Here is a 14250-nt window from a genome sequence, read left to right on the forward strand (position 1 = left end):
TTCCCCCAGAAGTTCCATTTGGATAGGTGTCGACCCATGTATGCAACTACAGCTGTGTTTTCCTCAGGTTAGGAAGACAGCAAGTTATGTAGAAAGAAAATATTTTTAGTCAAAAATATGTTTTAGGCATGGGTTCATTGTTTTATGTCACTAATTTTGTGATCCTTGCCAATTAAATGCAATTCTCCTCATGGGTAAAAGAAAGACACACAGAGCTGTTATAACTGTTCAATGAGATACTATGTGATGTGAAAATGCTTCAGTCTTTAATATAGGACCTCAACAAACATAAGTTCCATGTAAAGATGATTGTAAGCAAGATATAGCACCCTGGTTAGAGTCAAGGAGTCAACGAGAAGGAAGCTGAAACTGCAAGTAGGAACTACAGTGACCAACCGTCCTATCCCAGTTTGCCAGGGACTGTCTCTGTTTTAACACACAGAGTTCTGCATTGGAGAAACCCCTTAGTCCTTGGCAAACTGGGATGGTTGCTCACCCTAACTGAGAATAGAACAGAATAACCCAGAAAAGAAGTGCGAACAACTAAGAAGAAAATGCTAGTGGCCAGAACACAGACACAAAGTCTGAGAATATTAGGAAGAATGGTCCTGAGATTGACTAATATTTCCTTTTTTTATAAGTTTTTAAAATTATTAAAAAAATTTTTTTTACATTTATTTATTTTTGAGAGACAGAGAGAGCACAAGTGGGGAGAGGCAGAGAGAGAAGGAGACAGAATCCAAAGCAGGCTCCAGGCTCTGAGCTGTCAGCACAGAGCCCGACGCAGGGCTCAAAGAACTCACAAACCATGAGATCATGACCTGAGCCGAAGTCGGACGCTTAACTGACTGAGCCACCCAGGTACCCCTAAAATTATTTTTTAATGTGTATTTATTTTTGAGACAGAGAGAGCACAAGTGGGGGAGGGGCAGAAAGAGAGGGAGATAGTGGATCCAAAGCAGGCTCTGCACTGACAGCAGAGAACCTGACACGGGGACCTGAGCTGAAGTTGGACGCTCAACGGACTGAACCACCCAGGCACCCACAATTCATATTTCTCAGACAGATGGCAAACCAGGTTTGGAGTACGAGTAGGGATAAAGCCTCGGGTGGAGGTCAGTAGAAACATTTGACTCAATTGAGGAAAACTCAAGGTTCTACTATACAAGAGAAATTTTACCAACTAAATTCTTGAGTGACTGTGATGGTAAGACAAAAGTAAACAATGAGGAAAAGAGAGTCTTTTTAGGGAGTAATGTTGGAACAATTATCCACATGGGAGGGAACAATTCCCTACCTCATAAAATACACAACAGTTAACAACACAGAAGCCTATCATGCAAATCAAAACTTTAAACATTTTAGAAGAAAATAAAGGAGAAAAGCTTAATGAAAGATTTTTAAAATAAGCTACCAAAAGGGAAATACTGATAACGTTGATTACACTAAAATGGAAAGATCCCATGAACATAATGAAAAGCCAAGCCATAAACAGGGGAACAATACTTGCAATGCATCAAACCTACAAGGTACTTATATCAAGAATATGTTAAAACCTTAACAATTCAGTAAGGAAAATGTCAGGAATCCAGTGAACACATGAGAGGAATAAGCAATTCACAAAAGCTTGAGTGGGAAAAACATATTTTTTAGAAGCTCAGTTTATTACAAATCAGAGAAATACAAACTGAATAACAATGAAATAACATTGTACACCCAGCAGATTTTCTTTTTTTTTTTTTTTAATTTTTTTTTTCAACGTTTATTTATTTTTGGGACAGAGAGAGACAGAGCATGAACGGGGGAGGGGCAGAGAGAGAGGGAGACACAGAATCGGAAACAGGCTCCAGGCTCCGAGCCATCAGCCCAGAGCCCGACGCGGGGCTCGAACTCCCGGACCATCAGCAGATTTTCAAACCTTAAAAGCCTGAGAATACTGTTGGTGAGAAGCAATAGAAATTCTCTTACACTGCTGGTGAGGATGTAAATTGGTACAACTCTTTAGGAGAGCAAATTCTCAATATCTACAGATGTTTTTAAAAGTATATACCTGAGCACCATGTTCTAGGCCTACAGACTAGAGAAACTCTCAAATGTGCACACAAGAGATAACATACAAGAGTATTCATTGTACCATGGTTTATAAGAGCAGGAGACTGGAAAGAACTCAGATGTCCATCAACTGTAAAATAAATTATGGTATAATCCAGCCAATTTGTTAAAATAAATCAGTAGAGCTAATGACCTATATGAATAAATGTGAAAAACATACTACTGAACTAGAAAAAGCAAGCTGCACCAGGATTTATAAAATATGTTATTTTTTATATCAAGTGTAAAAAATGCAGTATTATAAACTTTATAGGTACAAAAATACATGATGAAAGTATAAAAACAATCATGAAGATAATAAACCAGAGAGTGGTTACCTCTGAGGAGAAAATGATGGAAATAAAATCAGGAAGGAGTTTCATACGGCATCACCTATGTCTACTATCTTTTACTTTTAAACCACCTAAAGCAAATATAGCAAAATTTAAGATTTGCCAAAATTGGCTTATAGAACATGAGTGTTATTTTGTTCTTTATACTTTTCTCTACACTTTGAGTACTTTATTTTTTAAGAAAGAAAAAAACAATATTATTAACATTTCAATTCAGATTATTAAATTTTACTCTAAAATATTTTTTTTAAGGAGACAAAACCATGCGTTTACCAGTAGGTTAAGCCAAGCTAAACATTGTTTCAGAAGAATAAGTTAACTACTCAGTGTCCTGACTTATGGTTCAATTCCACTTAACCAACACTAGATGTCACTTTACTTCATGTATTTAGTTTAATAAGAGCACTTTCTAGCTGAAATGAGATGAACTTGGATATGTTTTATAATGGTTTTTTTTCCAGTTGATATAGAGAATGAGGAAAAGTAAGAGTGCTATCTGCTATATATCTATCCCGGAAGGCTAGGGACATGTCTGTTGTAGTTCATCATCTTTTCTTCAATATCTACTGCACATAAACAGGATTGTAGAAATACTGTTGGCTCAACAGAAAAAAGATACAAGAAACTATAACAGAAGAAATGTTTAATATCGCCAAAATGTATAAAGTTACATTTGGAACTGTTTTTCTTTCAAATGGCAGGAAGGTGTGGAAGACTTGCTAGGGAAATATTGTGACTCTAATTTCAAAGCCCAATTTGTAGTCAATGGGGAAGGGACATCATCTTAGATCCTTTAATTCAAAGTTGTATTGCAGTTTATTGCAGGGAGCACTACATTTTCCACAAACAAGGACTCCTTAAATCAATAATTGTTACTCTTTTGGGGGGATAAAGACCTTTGATAATCATGAAAAACATGGACTTTATGAAAAATTGTATATAAACACATAAAAATTGTCTCAGGCTAATTCTGCAGATTTGCAGACCTCCTTAAAGCTCAAGCATGGATGCCAGATTGGAATCCTTGAGACAGGCAAAAGCACTTGCCCTACTTCCCCCAAATTCTTCTTCTTTTTTTTTTAAGGTTTATTTATTTTTGAGAGAAAGAGCACAAGCAGGGAAGAGGCAGACAGAGAGGGGGACAGAGGACTTGAAGCAGGTTCTAGGCTGATAGCAGCAAGCCCCATGTGGGGCTTGAACCCTCAAACCGTGAGATCACCACCTGGGCCAAAGTCAGACACTCAACCAACTGAGCCACTCAGGTGCCCCTTCCCCCAAACTTCTTAAACTCTGCTTTTACTCTGACAATAACTGAGAAAGTGTGGTTGAGGCCTGTACACATGATGTAGCTACACAGTTTGATTGTGTGAATAAATAGAATGGAAACTAACCCTGTAAATTCAGGTATTGACCAAAAATAGGCAATATCTATTTTAGAAATATTTGGGTAATAGATACTAATCAAAGTACTTGTATATTTTTTCTACCAGAATATTTAAGAAAAGAAAAAAAAATATATAATAATACATTTGTTTCCTAAGATATTTACTTGGAAGCTTGATATTCCATGGGGAGCAAACTAAATTTCCAGATTTGCTGCACAAATTAAAAATATTTCCTTGTGCCTATTTTTCCAACTGTTTTCACTGTACACATCCTAACTGGAAAGAACTACTTTACAATTTTATTATTGATTCTTTTGCATCATAAATATTTTTTAAAAAAATTTTTAATGTTTTTAAAATTTTTGAGATAGAGAGAGACACAGAGTGTGAGCAGGGGAGGGGCAGAGAGAGGGAGACAGAATCTGAAGCAGGCTCCAGGTTCTGAGCTGTCAGCATAGAGCCCAATGCAGGGCTCGAACTCACAAACCGTGAGACCATGACCAGAGTCAAAGTCAGATGTTTAACTGACTGAGCCATCCAGGTGCCATGTATCATAAATATTTCTAAAGCAATCTTTAGCCCAAACTAGGTGATGGTAATCGATTTTATGAATACAAGTTAATGAAGTTTCACTACATAGTGTGAAGATACTCAAAATCAGCTAAGCTTGAAACCTCTTTACCTTCTTTGTTCCAGATTCTTTCCTTATTCAAAAGGCCTCCTCTTTCCAGGGACTCATGGTTCTGTTAGTCACATTGTCAATCTACCAATATCAGGTGTTAAATAACAAGCAGGAGGGGCGCCTGGGTGGCTCAGTCGGTTAAGCGGCCGACTTCGGCTCAGGTCACGATCTCATAGTCCGTGAGTTCGAGCCCCGTGTCGGGCTCTGTGCTGACTGCTCAGAGCCTGGAGCCTGTTTCAGATTCTGTGTCTCCCTCTCTCTCTGACCCTCCCCCTTTCATGCTCTGTCTCTGTCTCAAAAATAAATAAACGTTAAAAAAAATTAAAAAAAAAAAATAACAAGCAGGATTCTTCTTTATCATGACAACCCTTTTGTTTGAACTACTTAAGCTATAGTTACAATAGATGAAATGGATCCCTTTTTAAAAATTGTGAATTCCGTGAGAATGGTATCAAATGGTACCAGAGTTTAGTACTGTGCAATTCTGCCATGTGTGCTAGGGCTCGGTAAAGTAAAACAAGAGTATTCTGGAGACCTGGTTTGTTGCAGTGACCGAATAGCTGGTTATAGCACCCATTGTGAAATTACACGTGGAAAATAAAAGCATCTATAAAAGAACAGAATCTAGTTGGATGACTACATGACCACCAAAAACTTCCACAACCCTTTCTCACAGATATACAGGAACATGTGGCTTTTATCAGAGGCAAAAAGGGCTCCATGCAGTAGTTTTATTTAGGCAATTAAACAAAGGTTCAGAGTTCTGCTTCCTTAAACCAAAGAGCTTGAGTACTGATCCTTCTTTGTTTATAATTAACAATGTCTCTAGGATGTTTTTCCTAAATAAAGTGATCATTATAAACATTTTAAGTCTATGGAGAAAAGCTTATTATTTTCACAACTAAATATTTAACCATGTATCCAATAAAATCTGTACATTTTCGGTTATTGGTTTAACTCTCTCTCACTGGCCTTAGAACTTAGAAACATGTGACTTCTCTTTATAAACGCTTCATCATAAGCGCGTAACTGAATGACCAGCCTTTTCCGTGGAGGAAATCACCCTCTGTGAATCACAGTAGACTTAATCAATAGACTTATATTTCCATTTCTACAGCCAAGCTCCAAGCTCCAATCCAATAATGACATGTGATCATACTGTCAATTTCTGGTTCTATGATAAAATGTTTTGTTTTTAGATGCTAATGCCAGGTGCTGAATTTAAGTGTTTATTTTATCATCATTCTTGACAATTTAAAACTTATTAGCATTTTTTAAAAATTAGAATTTCTCAGCTTGGGGAGGAGTTCAGGGAGGATTGCTGGGAGATAGCATTAGACCCAGGTGTTCCTGAAAGCTGGCTCCACTTCCTTATGCTGCTCCGTGGAAAAACGGACTGACTTTCTGGCTCAAGTTATAGCTTCCTTTTATTGAGTTATATATCTCAAGGTCTTACAGTCTTTTCTCCTTCTTAGGAGAAGTAATTGGGGGCAGATGGGAATCCGATATAGTATAATTTTGGCAAAGCAGAAAATATGTTACACTCCTGATTAAATACTGGCTGTGCCCCTCACCCCAAAGGGTGTTAAGTGTCATGAGAGCGGGAATATGGTCTGTTCTGTTCCCTACGGAATCCTCAATGCTTGAAACAATGTCTGGTGCGTGGAGAGAACTCAGCCAGAACTGGCTGAATGAGTGAACGAATCCAGTAGTTAGGATTATATGAATCTGGCTTTAGGATAAGAAGCCTAAGTTCCCAAGTAGCATCGAGGTTCTTAAAGATTACTAAGAAGATTCTTAATTATAAACATTCTTCAAATTCACAGGGAAAATTCTACTCTGAAGTGATCCCATGGCCTTTATATATTTTATAGTATCCTGAGCTGCTAAGTTGTTAAAGACCCTCACAAGTGAATACATCAGCTACGTTTATTTTTATGTACAGAATCACTAAATTTTTCAAATTAGGTTCACTTTATATATTTTAAGAGAATTTTTCAAAAATCACTGGGTTTAGTATTAAACAAGTACTAGACAGCTGTACTTCATGGCCGTTTTAACTCACTTAGACTCAAATCATTAGAGTTCCAAAGTGTTCTTTGCTTGAAATCTGGATTTTTATGAGGAAAATCTACATCGCCAATAATCCTGGGAAATTTTAGAAGCTTTTCGACTCGTGTCTAATCATTTGAGCCTGTCGACGGCGGAAAGGCCATCTATCCTGGGAAAGGGTGAACACCTGGTCAGAGCATGAACTCTGCAGCCAGAGTATGTGTGAGAGGACCCTAGACAAGTCACTCACCAGCAAATTACTTGTCCTTTCCTTGCCTTTCTTTCTCATCTGTAAAGTGGGCACGATTGTCATACCACTATCATAGGCTTGTTATGAGACTGCCGGAATTCATGTTTTAGAAGCTTTAGAACAGTAACTGGAACATAAGTGTTCTGCTAAACAAACAAACAAACAAACAAACAAGAAATGCATAATAGTTAATGCTAAATGGCTTTCATCCAGAGATTTTTTTTTTTTAAGTTTATTTATTTATTTTGAGAGAGAGCAGGAGCAGGGGAGGGGCAGAGAGAGAGGGAGACAGAAAATCCCAAGCAAGATCCAGACTGTTAGATGAGGGGTTCTAGAACTCACGAACTATGAGATCATGACCTGAGCTGAAATAGAGAGTCAAATGCCTCACCAACTAAGCCACCCAGGTGCCCCCAGAGATGTTATAAAAGAGATTTTTGCATGTTCAGAAAGATAACCTCTAAATTCCCTGCCAGTGCTAAATTCTGCTGTTTTGCTCACCTCCGTGTACCCTGCTCCTCTAAAACATGCCTACCCAGTGCATCCCAAACATTCTCCATTCACTTTAAACCTTCACTTGTGCCTTTGGAGAATGGACCTGCCTGCCCTTCTCTAGTTTATCCATACCTATCATCCTCTCCATTCCACTTTTCTTCTTCTGGGCAGCGCAGTCTCTATAGAGTGTTTCATTGCTATATATGATTCTCTCATTGTTTAATGTGCAATTATTGTCTTTCCAATCAGATTGTAAGTCTCTTGAGAATAGTCTGACACCTCACTTAATGTTTCCCGGCACATAAGTATTTGTTGGATGAATAAATGGGGGGGGGGGATAAATTGGGAATCCACCTTCTGGTGATAATTAAATGCAAGTTAGGTGGAGTGTATATTCAATGTTTAGACAATTAATGAGCAGTTCTTATTACTAAAGAAGTTTTGGTTCATAATCCCCCACACACACTTTTTTTTGGGTCTGGTCTAACTGTTGGTGAAACATTGTAGATTAGCTGGTTCCCCTTCATTCCTTCTCTTCTGAAATGTGTGGTAAAGTAAAAATGCCTAGAGCAATAATTTGTGGATAAAAAACAGCTGCACATGAGAAATAATTGATGTGGTTTTAAAATTACTCTGAGGTGGAAATTAAAATGCCTTTTCAACCTATGCTCTAAAAAATGCTAAAGCTAATTCCTTAAAATTCATGAAATGGAAGCAGAGGAAGACACAAATTTTTGGATGGCCAATTGATTTTAAATAAGTAGAGTTTTAACTTTTGTACATAATATTAAAAAAAATCCAGTTCTGAGAGGACTTAGCTGTAGTTGAAGAAAATCTCATCTACAGCCTTAGTAATGTGAATGTAATGTTTTTCCATAATTACAAATAAGAAAGCTAATCACTTTGGTTTCTTTGTAAGTTACCTTCTTAATGTCTTTGTGGTTTTAGTTCTTTTTTGTACTATACCTCTGGCATTTTCCAAGGAGTGACCCAAATGGCAAACCTTCTTTATTTATCCTTTTTCCCTAAGGGAGGTTATTTCTACTGGGCTGCCCTAATTCACTTACACCTGGTGTGCAGGTATGTGAATGATGCCAGACATTGGGACAAGATTGGAAGATTCGCAGAATAACAACAATACAAATCACATCAACATGACACAGATGATATTTGATTGAATTTTTTATCTAGATCTACATAGACCCCTTCTTTCTGAACTTGCAAAAATACTTTTATTCTATTCACTTGTTCCTTCATCTGAAATTCTTCTTTCTAAAAGATGTGCTTGTTAATAAAATTCTAATTCACTGGTTTTTCTTTACATAGAGAATGTCTGAAAAATATTTAAAAATGAATACTTTCCTTCAGAAGGAAATTAAGCAGGAAATAGAAAAGGTTTTAGTCATTATTCTTTAAATTGCTGTATCTCTTAGCTAATTCACACAGGAAGCCTGAAAATTAAGCAGCATTAAAATGTGATGAGTCACTAGCATATTTCCCTGCTTGATTTGAGCCTGTTGTTCATTTCAATTCTTCATAAACAGTAGTTACACATAAAGATTAAAAATATGTCCGTGTGTTTTATTTTATCTTTGAGCCCTAAGACTTGTGATGTTTAGCAGGATCTGTATAAAAAGATAAAATATTCTAAGTGTTTATCACATTTACTATATTCTAACAGTTTGATTTGTTAGGGAATTTGTCAGGAAATTATATAAATATTGTAGTTTAAACATATGCATGGATTTGGGGAAAAGTTACAGGCTCAGATAATAAAAGACAACAACTTCCAACTAAGTATCTGAAGTTCAAAATAGGATTAAAGCAATGATTACAATATAATAAAATCAGGCAGATGGACAGAAGGGCTTGAATTTCAATCATATGTTAAATATATTTAGGCATTTAGAGTGGAGATATTTGTTTCCCTATGAACATTTTATTGATAAATTTTAAAAAATCAATTAACAAAATATAATTTTGCAAGTAGATGGACAAAGTATAAAAGAAATAACTCACATAAGTGCATAGTATGTGCAAGGCACTATTCCTAGGACTGTCTATATATTGATTCATGTAATCCTCATAGCAAACCTATTAAGAAGATATTATTACTATCCCAATTTACAGATGAGGAAACTTAGGCATACAGAGGATAGATAATTCACTCAAAGTCAGTCTGCTAGTGAGAAGAATATCTGGGGTTCTAAACTACAGTAAAAATGTCAGAGTCTGGGTTCTTAACCATTTCACCATTCTGCCTTTGCAGGATGATCAGTAATCTGTTAATTCACTTGTGTTAAAGCAATATGTGTTTGATAGAAATGGTAACTCATGGTATGCTGTATCACATTACAACACAGAATATCCAAATAAGTTACATAGAATTTTTAAAAACATGAGCATATGCTAGAAATCACATCTTGGGCTACAGAAACTGAAGACACAGAGTGATACTGAAATTTTCTTTAGGCTAATTAGGAAAAAAAATGTCCACTGCACCTGATAGGAAAAAGATAAATAATAGTTAGCTTTTATTAAATGCTTACTAAGTGCCAAGCATTTTTCTAAGTTCTCTAATTAACTTATTTAATCCTATCAAAACCTATAAGATACATATTACTACTATTCCCACTTTATGAAAGAGGTTAAGTGAAAGGTAACATGCTCACCCTGTCCTTGCCCACCTCTATTCTTTATTCCTGGAGATTTCTGGATCTTTGGTGTTTTCTTGTTTTATTTTGGTGGGTAATTTAGAAAGTGTATTGTATTGTATTGTATTGTATTGTATTGTATTGTATTTTTTTTAGAGAGAGAGAGAGTGCGCAAGCCGGGGTGAAGGGCAGAGGGAGGTAGAGAGAGAGAATCCCAAGCAGACTCCACACCCAGTGGGAATCCCAATGTGGGGATCAATCCCTTGACTCCAAGATCATGACCTGAGCCAAAATCAAGAGTCAAGAATCAGATGCTCAACCAAAATGAGCCACACAGGTGCCCCTAATTTAGAAACTTTTAGATGGATTTTTCTGGTAAGGAAGTTTGGAATCTTTGAGTTGAAGGATAATTGCTGCTTAATGACAGAATGTAGGGGGCAGGGGACCCTTTAAGGCATTTTAGTTTCTACTTGCTATGTAACTACTGCATAATCTAGTTTTGTAGAATGGTAATGACGAGGAACTTTTCAAAACCCTGACTCTGTCTCTTAGGTGTTTTTGTGGAAGTTACTTAACCTCCAAAGACAGTGCTCCTGAATTGATTATAGGGAAGCATCTCTGCCTTGTAGGGAAGGGACAGTAGGGGTGTAGGAATGGGAGGAGAAAACTGAATGTGAAAGGGAATGAAAGAGGCAGGAGGTTATGCAAGTATCTAAAAATGTTTCTTCCTACTGTCATTCAACATTTTCCATTACCTATTTGATGTTCTCTATTTGTTTAATGATGAAATCTGTTCAATTTCTGTCAGCTTCTTCTTAGTCGTATGAGATTTTTCTAGAACGAATGTGCTTGTATGAGAACTGACCTACCAGGCCCACCCATGCTGTTATAGTGAGATCACTTTTTGCAGCACTTGTTCTCAGTCTGTTTGCCATCTTTTCTGATGTGTCACCAATCCTGGCTGAGAACCACACCCACAGAAACAACTCAGAAACAGATTTGCTTTAGCCACATGTGACATTGGTGAGTTGGAATATTTTTAACTAGGTCACATAGCTATCTAATAGATCATCCTTCCTCCATTTTCAACAGATATTTATTGAGAACTTATTTTTGCCCAGCACCAGTGATATAAATATGAATTCATCACAGTTGCTGCCCCTGGTCTCCTCATAGTAGCATCAAGCCTAATATGCCTTATACATTCCCAGGACAAATTATTTTATTTTTAAAACTTAAGTTGCTTCCCAACTCTTGACTATTCACAACATATTCTTATAACCTGTAGTCTAGATTTTTGCCTTCGCTTTAACTCCTATGTTAGCATCATTATCTGCCAATACATTAGAGCACCCAAATTTATCCTTTTCTATCAAGGTCATGATTGATTTACACTTATTTTGGCTCCATCTGACAGATGCTTTTTGTTTTGTTTTGTTTTGTTTTGTTTTTTTTTTTGATAGTGAAAGTTGCATGTGCTTACCAAAGTACCTAACATATGTTATTTCCTTTGTGGCATTACCCCTCTGAGAGGTCTTGACCTGTGATATCCAATACTGAATGAATGAGTGAGTGAAAAAATACATATATATGTATATATTATTTACAGCTCTAGATGTGCAGCTACAAAGATGAACTGGGTATAATCTCTGATCTTTTTTCTCTAAAATTAAGACCTACCTTTCTAAAGAGAACTTTATGGTTTCAATCAGATAAAATTAATTTTGACCTTGCTTGGGCATACTCCAATGAGAGTTCAAAAGGTTGCAATTGAAAATCTGGTGTCATTGTATGTTTGGCATACTTCATTATCACTGACATTTCTTAGTGAGAAAGTAGCAACTATGCTATGTAAACCTTTCTCTCTCTTTTTAAAAGACTTTTTAATGTCAGAAACTATGTTCCAATGTAGCCTAAATCTGGAACTAAGCATTCATTATTATTATCACCATCTTACCATTATCCTTATCTCATCACAAATATTATTATTACTAATAATAATTATATTAGTTTTATGTTGATTCTTCCCCCCAAAGAATTCCTCCCCAACTCTTCCCATTTTTTTCTCATCCTAATTGTATTTATATAAATAGAGTGACGATTTACTTAATTACACAATACTAAAGTAAAGAACATTGAATAAATACTGATTTGGGATAGGAGAAGGAGACTGCCATACTAAAGTTATATTATAGTAACATGTCTTCCAAACAGAATATTTTTCTGCTTATAGCCATACAGTCTTTTTGAAACCCACTTAGGGTTATTTTAGAGTCAGATATTTGTAGACTATCACTACTTGCTTGAGAGATAACTCATAGTCTTAATTAGACAGAAAAGTAAAATACATAGACAAGGTTATCACATTAGCCTTGTAGGTTGTGCACTGCACAATTCCAGAGCATGCCATTCACAGAGACGGTGATGCGAGTGATGCCTCCGATGTTGTACAACAAAGCAATCTGCATGTTTGGAAGTACTGGAAACATTACAGGAAGAAATAAAGAGCACTTCACTAAAAGTGTTAGATAGACCCATAGTCATCTCAAAGAAATTTTATTTTTAAATTAAGTTTTTCCTGGAAGCCATGAGTGTTAAGAAGTAATTTGAATAAAAAGAGAGATAATTTCTCAGTAAGGAATTGATTTCACAATCAGTATTTATTCAGTTTCACAAAAATATACCATTGGAAATGAGAAAAGTTAATTTAGAACATGGACTTAGAAAGTATATAAAGAACGATTCAACTAGTAGAAAAGGTAAAGATATGGGAAATAATTAAAGATAAGATATGAATCTGGCAATAGTGAAGATAACTTGAATTCTCTTAGCACAAAACACCTAGTGCTGGGTAAAAAAGAAGAAAAACATCTTTTAAACACACTGCTTACCTCATGAGATAATAAAGAAGAGGACCAGCCTTCCAATATTGTGACTATTCAAAATGTACTGAATGTTCTAGCCATTGTAATTAGCAAAGAAAAACAAATGAAAGTTATAAGGATTGTAAACAAAGAAACAAATGGACTATTGTGCATATTGTATGGTTGTTTATAGAGAAGAATCCAAAAGACTACAAATTATTAGAACCAAGAATCTAATAAGGTTGTTAGATAAAAGATCAATATACAAAAAAAAAGTCAATTACATTCCAATATACCAACAACAGAGACTTAAAAAATATTATTTTTAAAAAGATATAATTTATAAAAAAAACAAAAATAGTGTCTAGAAGTAAGTCTAATAAAAGACTGGCAAGATTTTTATGAAGAAAATTATAAAAATCTATTGAAATGTCTAAAAGAGGACCTAGATACATGGAGAGTTATACCATGTCCATAAAAAAATAAATTCAATTTCCTAAAGATGTAAACATTCCTAAAATTAACTATAAACATAATATAATTCCAATTCAACCCAACCAAACAAATGTGAGTAGTAGAACAGAATTGAGTTGCTGGTATTTGAGGTGAATATGAAATTCTTTGGGGAGCCTGGTAGAGTTACCAGTACTTCTAAAATAAAACCTGTACTCCTAAAAAATAAAACCTGTAAACTCTAATATCGAAAGGATGAAATGCTCAGATATGTACTGCAAACAGGAAGCTATTTTATTTACCAAGAACTGGAATACTTATGTCAATATTAAGAAAGGAAGAATTATTTCTTGGCAAAGGAATTGCTGTCTCAATTGCAAGATGGCATTTTTCATCTGTGACTCAAAAGGGAAGTCTGGAATACATGCTCCATGCCTAAGATCTAGAATCTATGTTTCCAGATCTAGAGAGGAGAATGTTTTTAGCAAGTGCACCCTGCCACACATGAGAGCATCGAAAGCATCCAGAGGTATCTGAATGACTATACTTCACCCAAAGGCCACTTGTTAAACTATAACAGACATGCCACCTGTCCTTCAGAGGCCAATAGGTGATCTTTGAACAGCATTGGAGTTAAAAAGTAAACCTATGCTTCACGTTTTTGCACTGTTGTAACTAAAATACAACAACTGACTTAACATAAGTATGCAGTCAATGTTTGCTTCTAAGATTGGCTCAGTGTTTACATTTTAAAGGAAGAACACATTTATTATGAAAAAGATTTCCCAAATAGTCTTATTGCTTTTGAAGCAGCTTTTAAAACTATAATACTATGTAATCAACCAAACTTTCTCTACTGGCTATTACCTTTCCAACTCTATACCCATGAGTTTGTGATATTTTACAGTGAAAACAGGCTCAGTTCAAAACACAAGATTATAGATGCTCTTTTTAAGTGTCATATTATTGCT

This window comes from Herpailurus yagouaroundi, unplaced genomic scaffold (genome assembly GCF_014898765.1).
Source record: "Herpailurus yagouaroundi ecotype Mexico unplaced genomic scaffold, PumYag 182, whole genome shotgun sequence".
NCBI classification, from domain to species: Eukaryota; Metazoa; Chordata; class Mammalia; order Carnivora; family Felidae; genus Herpailurus; species Herpailurus yagouaroundi.